This window comes from Myotis brandtii, unplaced genomic scaffold (assembly GCF_000412655.1).
Source record: "Myotis brandtii unplaced genomic scaffold, ASM41265v1 scaffold1370, whole genome shotgun sequence".
Lineage (NCBI taxonomy): Eukaryota > Metazoa > Chordata > Mammalia > Chiroptera > Vespertilionidae > Myotis > Myotis brandtii.
In genome coordinates this window covers 296,567-306,515 of record NW_005354875.1, presented here as the reverse complement: position 1 = coordinate 306,515, position 9,949 = coordinate 296,567, and the positions used below count along the sequence as shown (strand labels likewise).

The 9,949-nt window shown below is 39.6% G+C and overlaps 1 long non-coding RNA gene across 1 annotated transcript in view; it reads right to left on the bottom strand.

The window, feature by feature from the left end:
* LOC106725112 overlaps positions 1 to 9,162 on the bottom strand; it is a 19,272-nt gene extending 10,110 nt beyond the window's left edge. The window contains exon 1 of the long non-coding RNA XR_001360984.1: positions 9,089 to 9,162. This is a non-coding gene — a long non-coding RNA (uncharacterized LOC106725112). The remainder of the gene's footprint in view (positions 1 to 9,088) is intronic.
* Positions 9,163 to 9,949: the final 787 nt, after the last annotated feature.

Sequence of the window (9,949 nt, the reverse complement as noted above, 5' to 3'; positions counted from 1 at the left end):
TATGATTTCAATCTTCTTGAATTTGGGGAGACTTTGCTTGTGACCCAATATGTGGTCTATTTTTGAAAATGTCCCATGTGCACTTGAGAAGAACGTATATTCCGTGGCTTTGGGGTGAAATGTTCTGAAGATGTCAATTAAGTCCATTTGATCTAGTGAGTCATTTAGAATTGCTGTTTCTTTGCTGATTTTTTGTCTAGAGGATTTATCCTGTGATGTCAGTGGGGTATTAACGTACCCTAATATGATTGTATTATTGTCGATCTCTCCCTTGATATCTTCCATGAGTTTTGTTTTGTTTTTATGTATTTGGGTGCTCCTGCATTGGGTGCATATTTGTTTATCAGGGTTATATCCTCTTGTTGTATCGATCAATTTAGTATTATAAAGTGGCCTTCCTTATCTCTTTTTATGACCTTCATTTTGAGGTCTATTTTGTCAGATATAAGTTTCGCTACCCTAGTTTTTTTTTTTTTTTCATTTCCATTTGCCTGAATGATTTTTTTCCATCCCCTCACTTTCAGTCTGTGTGAGTCCCTTCTTCTAAGGTGTGTCTCTTGTACACAGCATATATATGGGTCATGTTTTTTTTTTAATCCATTTAGCCACTGGATATCTTTTGATTGGAGCATTTTTTCTGTTTATGTTTAAAGTTATTATTGAAAGTTACTTGTTTGTAGCCATTTCTATTTTTTGTGCCTGTGTTCTTACCTTTTTTTTTATTCCTTCTTTTTACACCAGTCCCTTTAGCATTTCTTGCATTGCTGGCTTGGTGGTGATAAACTCCCTTAGCCTTTTTTTGTCTGTGAAGCTTCTTATTTCCCCTTCAATTTTGAATGATAGCCTTGCTGGATAGAGTATTCTTGGATTCAGTCCTTTGCTTTGCATCACTTTGTAAATTTCCGTCCATTCTTTTCTGGCCTGATGTGTTTCTGTTGAGAAATCATTTGATAATCTAATGGGAGATCCCTTGTATGTAACTTTCCGTCTCTCTCTTGCAGCCTGTAAGATTCTCTCTTTGTCCTGAACATCTTTTTGGGTTCATCTTGTTTGGGACTCTCTGTGCTTGTGTGACTTTTTTCTTTCCCACCTCAGGGAAGTTTTCTGACATTATTTCTTTAAATAGGTTTTCTAAGCCTTGTTCCTCTTCCTGTTGTTCTGGCACCCCTATTATTCATATGTTGCTTCCTTTCATGTTGTCCCGCAGCTCCCTTAGGCTCTCCTCCTGTCTTTTTATTATTTTGTCCAATTGCAGTTCAGTTTGGGTGTGTTTTGCTTCTCTGTCTTCTAATTCACTAATTTGGTCCTCTTCTTCTCCCCTCTGCTGTTGAAACTTTCCATGGTGTTTTTTATTGCAGCTATATCACTCTTCATTTATTCTTGATTTTTACATCAGTTATTGATTTTTCCATCCATTCCTTTCTGATTCTTACATAAGTTGTTGATTTTTTCCTCCACCCCGTTTATGAACTGTATGACCCTTATTCTGAATTCTTTTTCTGACATATTACTTGCCTCTGTGTCACATACCTGCTCTTCTGGTGATTACTCCTTTTCTTTCCTTTGGGGATTCCTTTGTCTACCCATGTTTTATCTCACTGACAGATCTAGATGTTGAGTAATTCAGGGGCTGCTCTTTGGGTTGCAGTGGCTCCTCTGGCTGCGGTTGCTCCTCAGGTGGTTATGGAAGTGGCTGCTCCTCAGTTGGCAGCAGCTCCTCTGGTGAGTGCTGTTTACAACAGTGATGTCTCCTCTGCCTGGTAGGGGAGGCTGCTAGCACAACTGCTGTTCCTTGGACAGGGGTCAGCTGATCAAGAGGTTGCTGCTCTTCTTGCTCCTTGGATGGGGACGTGCCTTCTGCTGCTCCGAAGGGGGCAGACTGCTCATGTGTCTGTTGCTCCTTGGATCAAGGCTGGCTACATGCTGCTGCTGTTCCTCATATGGTACAGGCTGCTCATGAGGCTGTCACTTCTTGGACAGGGGCAGGTTGCTTACAGGACTACTGCACCTCCTTTTAAGTGTGGGCTGCTCGCACAGCTTCTGCTCCTGGGATTGGGGACAGGTTTCTTGTACAGCTGCTGCACCTCGGGGGTGAATGAGCTGTACATGTGGCTGCTGCTCTTTGGATGAGGGCGGGATGCTCACCCAGCTGCTGCTCATCGGACAGGTGCTGGCTATGTGTGGCTGCTGCTCCTCGAACCAGTGCGGGTTGCGCAGGGCTGCTGCTCCTTGGATGTGGGCAGTCTGCTTTTATGGCTGCTGCTGCTCGGACTGGGGAGAGCTGCTCATCTGGCTGATGCTCCTTGGAGTGGTGTGAGCTTCTCTGGCAGCTGCTGCTCCTCGGGTGGGAAGGAGCTGCACGTGTGGCTGGTGCTTCTCTTACAGTTGTGGTATGCTCGCACAGCTGCTGCTCTTTGGACAGGGGATGGGCTGCTTGTGCAGCTGCTCCTCCTCGGATTGGGGAAGGCCACTCACCCAGCTGATGCTCCTCGTATCAGTGCAGACTGTTCAGGGCTGCTGCTTCTCAGATGTTGGTGGTCTGCTCGTTTGGCTGCTGCTCCTTGGACCGGGGAGGGCTGCTCTGGTGGCTACTGCTCCTCAAATGGGGTCAGGCTGCTCTTGGCACTGCTGTTCCTTGTATGGGGGTGGGCTGCTCACACAGCTGCTGCTCCTCATATAGGGGCAGGCTGCTCATGCGGCTGCTGCTCCTTGGATGGGGACAGGTTGCTTGCACAGCTGCTGCTCCTCAAACAGGTGCAGGGTGCAGGCTGTATGTAACTGCTGCTCCTCGGATGAGGCAGGCTGCTGACATGGTTGCTGCTCCTTGGATGGGGGACCAGGCCGCTCACACAGCTGCTGCTCCTTGGACAGTGGCAGGCCACGTGAGGCTGCTGCTCTTAGGCCTCGGGTAGGCTGCTCACAGGGCTGCTGCTCCTTGGACTGGAGTGGGCTGCTCACGTGTCTGATGCTCACATGGTTGTAGTGCCCTGGGCTAAAGCGTTGGGTCAGTCAGAGGGAAGAATGCTTCAGAACTCACAGGAGCCTGCACCCAGGGTGGCTGGAGACTCGTTGACTATGGGACCACAGCCGAGGTAGCAGGTCCCTGGCAGGGGTGGCTGTAGTGTCCCAGGTGTTATCTGAGGGCACCCTGGGTGGAGGTGAGGCTGGGCTCCCAGTTACAGCAGCTTTCCCCTTCAAAAAGGCTAGGCCTCTGAGGATGAGCTGGCCTCCTGGTACTGTTTACAATGGTAGCAGAGGCTGCCTAGTTGGGCGAGCCCAGTTAGCCTGCCCCTGAAGGTCCTGCGGGATCTAACTGTGCCTCACTCACACACACACACACACACACACACACACTCCACATAACCACACACTCCTCTTTTTCTCCCTCACTCACTTACACTCTCTCCCTCACTGCCACCTTCTTCCTGCCTCTGTAGTTGGGTCTGGGGTTTTGTTGACCCATTCGTGGATGAAGTTTTCTCTCCAGGTGTCTGGTTATGAGGCTTGCTCTCTAGCACCTGGCCAGACAGGATAAAATTCACTTCGACAAGACACAACACAAAGGGAAAAAAGCATGAATGTACTCACAACACCAATAACCCCACTATAAGTGACCACCTGAGAAAAGAGTATTAGGGGAGATAAAAGAGGGCATAAATGATATCGAAAAGAACCCTGCTCCCACAAATGACAGAGATGTTCGATTTTCTGGTAACACTAACATAATAATATAGACTTAAAAACTATTCCAACAACTCATAAATACAGAGAACAATGGTCTTCACTATCCTGTTGCCTGTGTCCATGGGCTATGTATATAAGTTCTGTGGTTTATCTATTCTCATCCCCACCACCCCACATCAAGGAGTGCTCTTGGGAGGGAGGGCACACTGGGGCTTCAGTCCTAAGGATTTTAAGGGTAGAGATTTTATGGGAGATCTCAGGGGAAGTTCTCAATAGAATATTCATCAGCTTTCCAGATGTGTCCTTTCAGGGTCGAAGTCTCCACTGATTAATTGGCCTGCACCAGGGAAGGGGGTCATTATTCAATGCAGCTGTACTTAAGGTCAGCTGTGGTTTGACATTGCTTGTCTGGTTTTGTTGGTTTTCTGGGCCTGGAGCTGAAATATAACTGAGACCTAGATGTTATCTCTAGAAAAAAAATGTCATGGGGTCCAAACTACGTGACAGGCAATATGCTACAGGAGGAAAGGTCACCCTGGGGACAAGATTCCACCCTATAATTGTCCTTGGCTAGACACCCAGGACTTTTTGCCTTGGTGATCTTCTGTACCTGGCCCATCATCCTTACTCTGCTCACATCCATCTTTATACCACAGTTACTTTAGATTTCTGAGTTTGTAAGACCCACTATGCAAACCTTGCCTGAACTTGTCAGGTTTAGTATGTTGCCCCTGTTTTTCTGTTTTATTTTTCTTTGTCCACGGTGGTTTGGCCTTAGCAAACCCAGGGACTTAGATGAGACCAGGCTCTCTCCCTCTATTTGTCCTATGATTCTGTGTGTGGATTCATCCAGGTTTACCTGAAGTTTTTTTTTTCCACATAGTCAAAAATATTTCTGCCCTTATTCATGTAAACTCACATTGTATAGCTTTAACTACTTAAGGAAAGACTATTTAACTCTCTTGTTTATGAGTCTAAAATTCCCAGATCAACATTTCATTTTGTTAGATTGATTCAACTTTATCCTTAATAAAATCTACATGTGTAAAAACAATATAATGTTTATATTAACCATGGAAGCTTCTAGGATAAACATGTAAATAAAGAAAAGATCACTACTTAAAAAAGGTGCTATATCCCTGGGCATATAGTTCTAAATATACCCATTATAGTGGTGTTTGTTGAAAACAATAACATAAGATATTCTTAACTAACATTAAAACTACAATGTTTTTCAACCTAAAATGGTTGATTGATACTTGAATTTTTTTTTTATAAATCATCTATTTAAGAATTTTAGATATCTCCCAGGAATTAATATTAAACTCACTGGATTGTCATTTTTAAAATGCATTTGTATCTTTTTTAAAAAAATTAGGACAACACTACAATTTACTCTTTGTATAATTCTCTAATTTTTAGGATTTCTCAAGGATTAATGCCAAAGATCTGCAAAGTCATTTTCACATATAGATTTTTTTAAAAGGACATTTTGGGGTTGATTTCCCTTTGTAATTTGTTAAAAATTAAAACATTATGCCTATTTCTTCTTCCTTTTTGATGCAGTGGAATATATAAAAATTATTAGTCAAACATTTACTAGGTGCCAGAGGTTGTTCTGAGTCTACATGTAAGTTATTCCATTTAATACCTCCCATAAATGATCTGACAAACATACCTACTAATTCAAATGTCACAAATGAAAACTATGAGGCAGAGAAGCTAAACTACTGATCAAGATGTCATAACTAATAAATGCTGAAATCAAGATTTTATTCAGAAGTTTACATTTTAAGTACTATGTATGCTACCTCTTAAGAACCTTCATTTTCCTTTTAACACTTTTTCATAGATATACTTTAAACTTTTAAAAAATTTTTAAATGTACTTTTTATTGTTGATAGTATTACAGATATCTCCCATTTCCCCCCTCCCCATTCCCCCTTCCTCCCAGCACCTACCCAACCACCAGGTCTTCACTACCCTGTTGCCTGTGTCCATGGGCTGTGTATATAAGTTCTTTGGTTTACCTATTCTCATCCCCGCAACCCCACATCAAGGTATGTCAGTCTGTTCCATGCTTCCCTGCTTTGGGTCTATTTTATTGGTCAATTCATTTTGTTCATTAAATTCCACAAATAAGTGAGATCATGTGATATTTGTCTTTTTCAATTTGGCTTATTTCACTTAGCATAATATTTTCCAGGTCCATACATGCTGTACCAAAGGGTAAAAGATCCATCTTTTTTAAAGCTGCATAGTATTCCATAGTGTAAATGTCCCATAGCTTTTCTATCCTTTCATCTACTGATGGTCACTTGGGCTGTTTCTAAATCTTAGCTATTATAAATAATGCTGCATAGGGTGCATATATTCTTTCTGATTGGTTTATATTCCCAGAAGTGGGATTGCTGGGTCAAACAGAAGTTTCTTTGTTAATTTTCTGAGGAAACCCCATACTGTTTTCCATAGTGGCTGCACCAATTTGCATTCCCACCAGCGGTGAACTAGGGTTCTCTTTTCTCCACATCCTCACCAGCACTTGCTCTTTGTTGATTTTTTGATGGTAGCCATTCTGACAGGTGTGAGGTGATACCTCATTGTGATTTAAATTTGCATTTCCTTGATGATTAGTGACTTTGAGCATTTTTTCATGTGTCTCTTGGCCATTTGTATGTCCTCTTTGGAGAAATGCCTATTCAGGTCTTCTGCCAATTTTTCATTGGATTTTTTGTTTTCTTTTTGTTGAGTTGTATGAGTACTTTATATTTTGGATATTAACCCCTTATTAGATGTATCATTGGCAAATATGTTCTCCCATTCAGTGGATTTCCTTTTCGATTTGATGCTGGCTTCGTTTGCTCTGCAGAAGCTTTTTATTTTGATGTAGTCCCATTTGTTTATTTTTTCCTTAGTTTCCTTTGCCCTAGAAGATGTATCACGTAAGATGTCTGAGATTTTACTGCCTATGTTTTCTTCTAAGATTTTTATGGTTTCATGCCTTACATTTAAGTCTTTTATCCACATTGAGTTTATTCTTGTGTTGGTGTAAGGTAGTGGTCTATTTTCATCTTTTTGAATATGTCTGTCTAGTTTTCCCAGCACCATTTGGTAAAGAGTCTGTCTTTACCCATTGTATGTTCTTGCCTCCTCTGTCAAATGTTAATTGACCTTAGTGGTGTGGGTCAATTTCTTGGATATCTGTTCTGATACATTGGTCTATGTTCATGTTCTTGTGCCAATACCAGGCTGTTTCAGTTATAATGGCTTTGTAGTATAGTTTGAAAACCTGTACTATGAACCCCTCTACTTTGTTCTTCTTTCTCAAGATTGCTGCAGCTACATGGGCTCTTTTATGGTTCCATATACATTTTTTGAGTATTTGTCCTAGCTCTTTAAAGTATGCCAATGGTATTTTAATAGGGATTGCATTGAATCTATAGATTGCTTTAGGTAGTATAGACATTTTATTAATGTTAATTCTTTCAATCCATCAACATGGTAGACGCTTCCATTTGTTTGTATCTTTCTCTATTTATTTTTTCAATGTTCTATGGTTTTCCAAGAACAGGTCTTTTACATCCTTGGTTAGTTTATTCCTAGGTATCTTATTTTTTTTGTTGTTGCAATGGGAATGCTTTTTAGTTTCTCTTTCGGAGAGTTCATTATTGGTGTATAAAAATGACGTTAATTTGTAGATGTTGATTTTGTATCCTGCTACTTTGACAAATTAATTTATTAAGTCTAGTAATTTCCTGGTGGAGTCTTTAGGGTTTTCTATGTACAATATCATGTCATCTGTAAATAATTACAGTTTTATTCCCTCCTTTCCAATTTGGATGCCTTTTATCTCTTCTTCTTTTCTGATTGCTGTGACTAGGATTTCCAGTACTATGTTGAATAAGAGTGGGGAAAGTGGGCATTTTTGTCTTATTCTTGTTCTTAAGAGAAATGCTTTTAGTTTTTGCCCAGGGATTATGTTGGCTGTAGGTTTGGCATATACGGCCTTTAATATATTAAGGTAGGATACCTCTATTCCGACTTTACTGTGAGTTTTATCAAAAAAGGGTGCTGTATTTTTTCAAATGTTTTTCTGTATATGTTGATATGATCATGTGGTTTTCATCTTTCAATTAGTTTATGTGATGTATCACATTTATTGTTTTCGAATATTGTACCAGCCTTTTATGATCATATGATTTTTAATATATTGCTGGATCTGATTTGCTAATATTTTTTTGAGAATTTTAGCATCTGTGTTCATCAGGCATATTGGTCTATAATTCTCTTTCTTTGTAGTGTCTTTATCTGGTTTTGGAATTAAGATAATACTGGCTTTCTAAAAAGAGCTTGGAAGTGTTCCTCCCTCTTGAATTTTTTGGAATAGTTTGAGGAGGATATGTGGTAGTTTTTCTTCGACTGTTTGGTAAAATTCACCTGTAAATCCATCTGGTCCAGGATGTTTGTTTGCTGGAAGTTTTTAAATTACTGCTTTAATTTTTATCAGTTGTTATTTTCTAGTCAGGTTTTCTGTTTCTTCCTAATTGAGTTTTGGAAAATTGTATGTTTCTAGGAATCTGTCCATTTTACCCAGGTTGTCCAGTTTTTTTGGCATATAGTTTTTTCATAGTATTTGCTTACAATCCTTTGTATTTCTGTGGTGTCCATTGGTATATCACCTCTTTCATCTCTGATTTTATTTATTTGGGTCCTCTCTCTTTGTTTCTTGATTAGTCTCACGAGGGGTTCATCAATCTTATTTTTATTTTCAAAGAAATAGCTCTTGGATTTACTAATATTTGTACTCTTTTTTAGTCTCTATGTCATATTTCCTCTCTGAACTTTACTATGTCCTTCCTTGTACTTCCTCTGGGCTTTTCTTGCTATTCTCTTTCTAATTCATTTAGTTGAGGGGTTAGATAGTTTATTAGTCTTTTTTCTTGTTTCTTGAGGTAGGCCTCTAGTGCTATGAACTTCCCTCTCAGGATTTTTGCCGTGTCAAATAGGTTTTGGGTGGTTGTGTGTTCATTTTCATTTTTTTTTCCAGGAAGTTTATAATTGCTCATTTGATCTCATTGGTAACCCATTCATTGTTTAATAGCATGCTATGTAGCCTCCATGTATTGGAGTGTTTTTGAGGTGTTTTTTTTTTTATTGTAGTTGATTTCTAACTTCATGCCATTGTGATGTGATGCTTGGTATTATATCAGTCTTCTTGAATTTGTATAGACTTGCTTTGTGCCCTAATATGTGGTCTATCTTTGATAATGTTCCTTGTGCACTTGAAAAGAATGTTCTGTAAATATCGGTTAGTATGCCATCTAATCTAGCATGTCATTTAAGGCCTCAGTTTCCTTGTTAATATATTGTCTGGAAAATCTATCCAGTGCTGTCAGTGATGTACTGCAGTCCCCCACTATGACTGTATTGTTATCAATCTCTCCCTTAAGGTCCATCAAGAGTTTTTTAATGTACTTTGGTGCTTCTATATTTGCTGCATATATATTTACAAGGGTTATATTTTCTTGTTGAATCATTCCCTTTAGTATTATGAAGTGGCCTTCTTTGTCTCTTTTTTATGCCTTTGTTTGAAGTATATTTTGTCTGATATTAGTATTGCTACTCCAGCTTTTTATTCCCTTTCAATTTGCATTGAATATATTTTCTATCCCTTCATTCTCAATCTGTGTGTATCTTTTGTTCTGAGGTGGGTCTCTAGTAGACAACATATATATGGCTCATGTTTTCTTATCCATTCAGTCACCCTATGTCTTTTGACTAGAGCATTTAATCTATTTACATGTATGGTTATTATTGATAAGTATTTGCTTATGCCATTTTTATTTTCTTTATGCCTATGATCCTCTCTCTCTCCATTTATTCTTCTTAAACCAGCCCCTTTAACATTTCTTGCAGTGCTAGTTTGGTAGTAATGTACTACTTTAACAGCTTTTTGTTAGGAAAGCTTTTTATTTCACCTTCAATTTTAAATGATAACCTCACTGGATACAGTAGTCTTGGATTTAGGCCCTTGATTTTCATTACTTTGAGTTCTTCATGCCACACCCTTCTGGCCTGAAGTGTTCTTCTTGAGAAGTCAGTTGACATTATTTTTTTAAATATATATTCTTATTTATTTCAGAGAGGAAGGGAGAGATAGAAACATCAATGATGAGAGAGAATCATTAATTAGCTGCCTCCTGCATGCCCTCTACTGAGGATCGAGCCCACAACCCAGGCATGTGCCCTTGACCAAATTGAACAC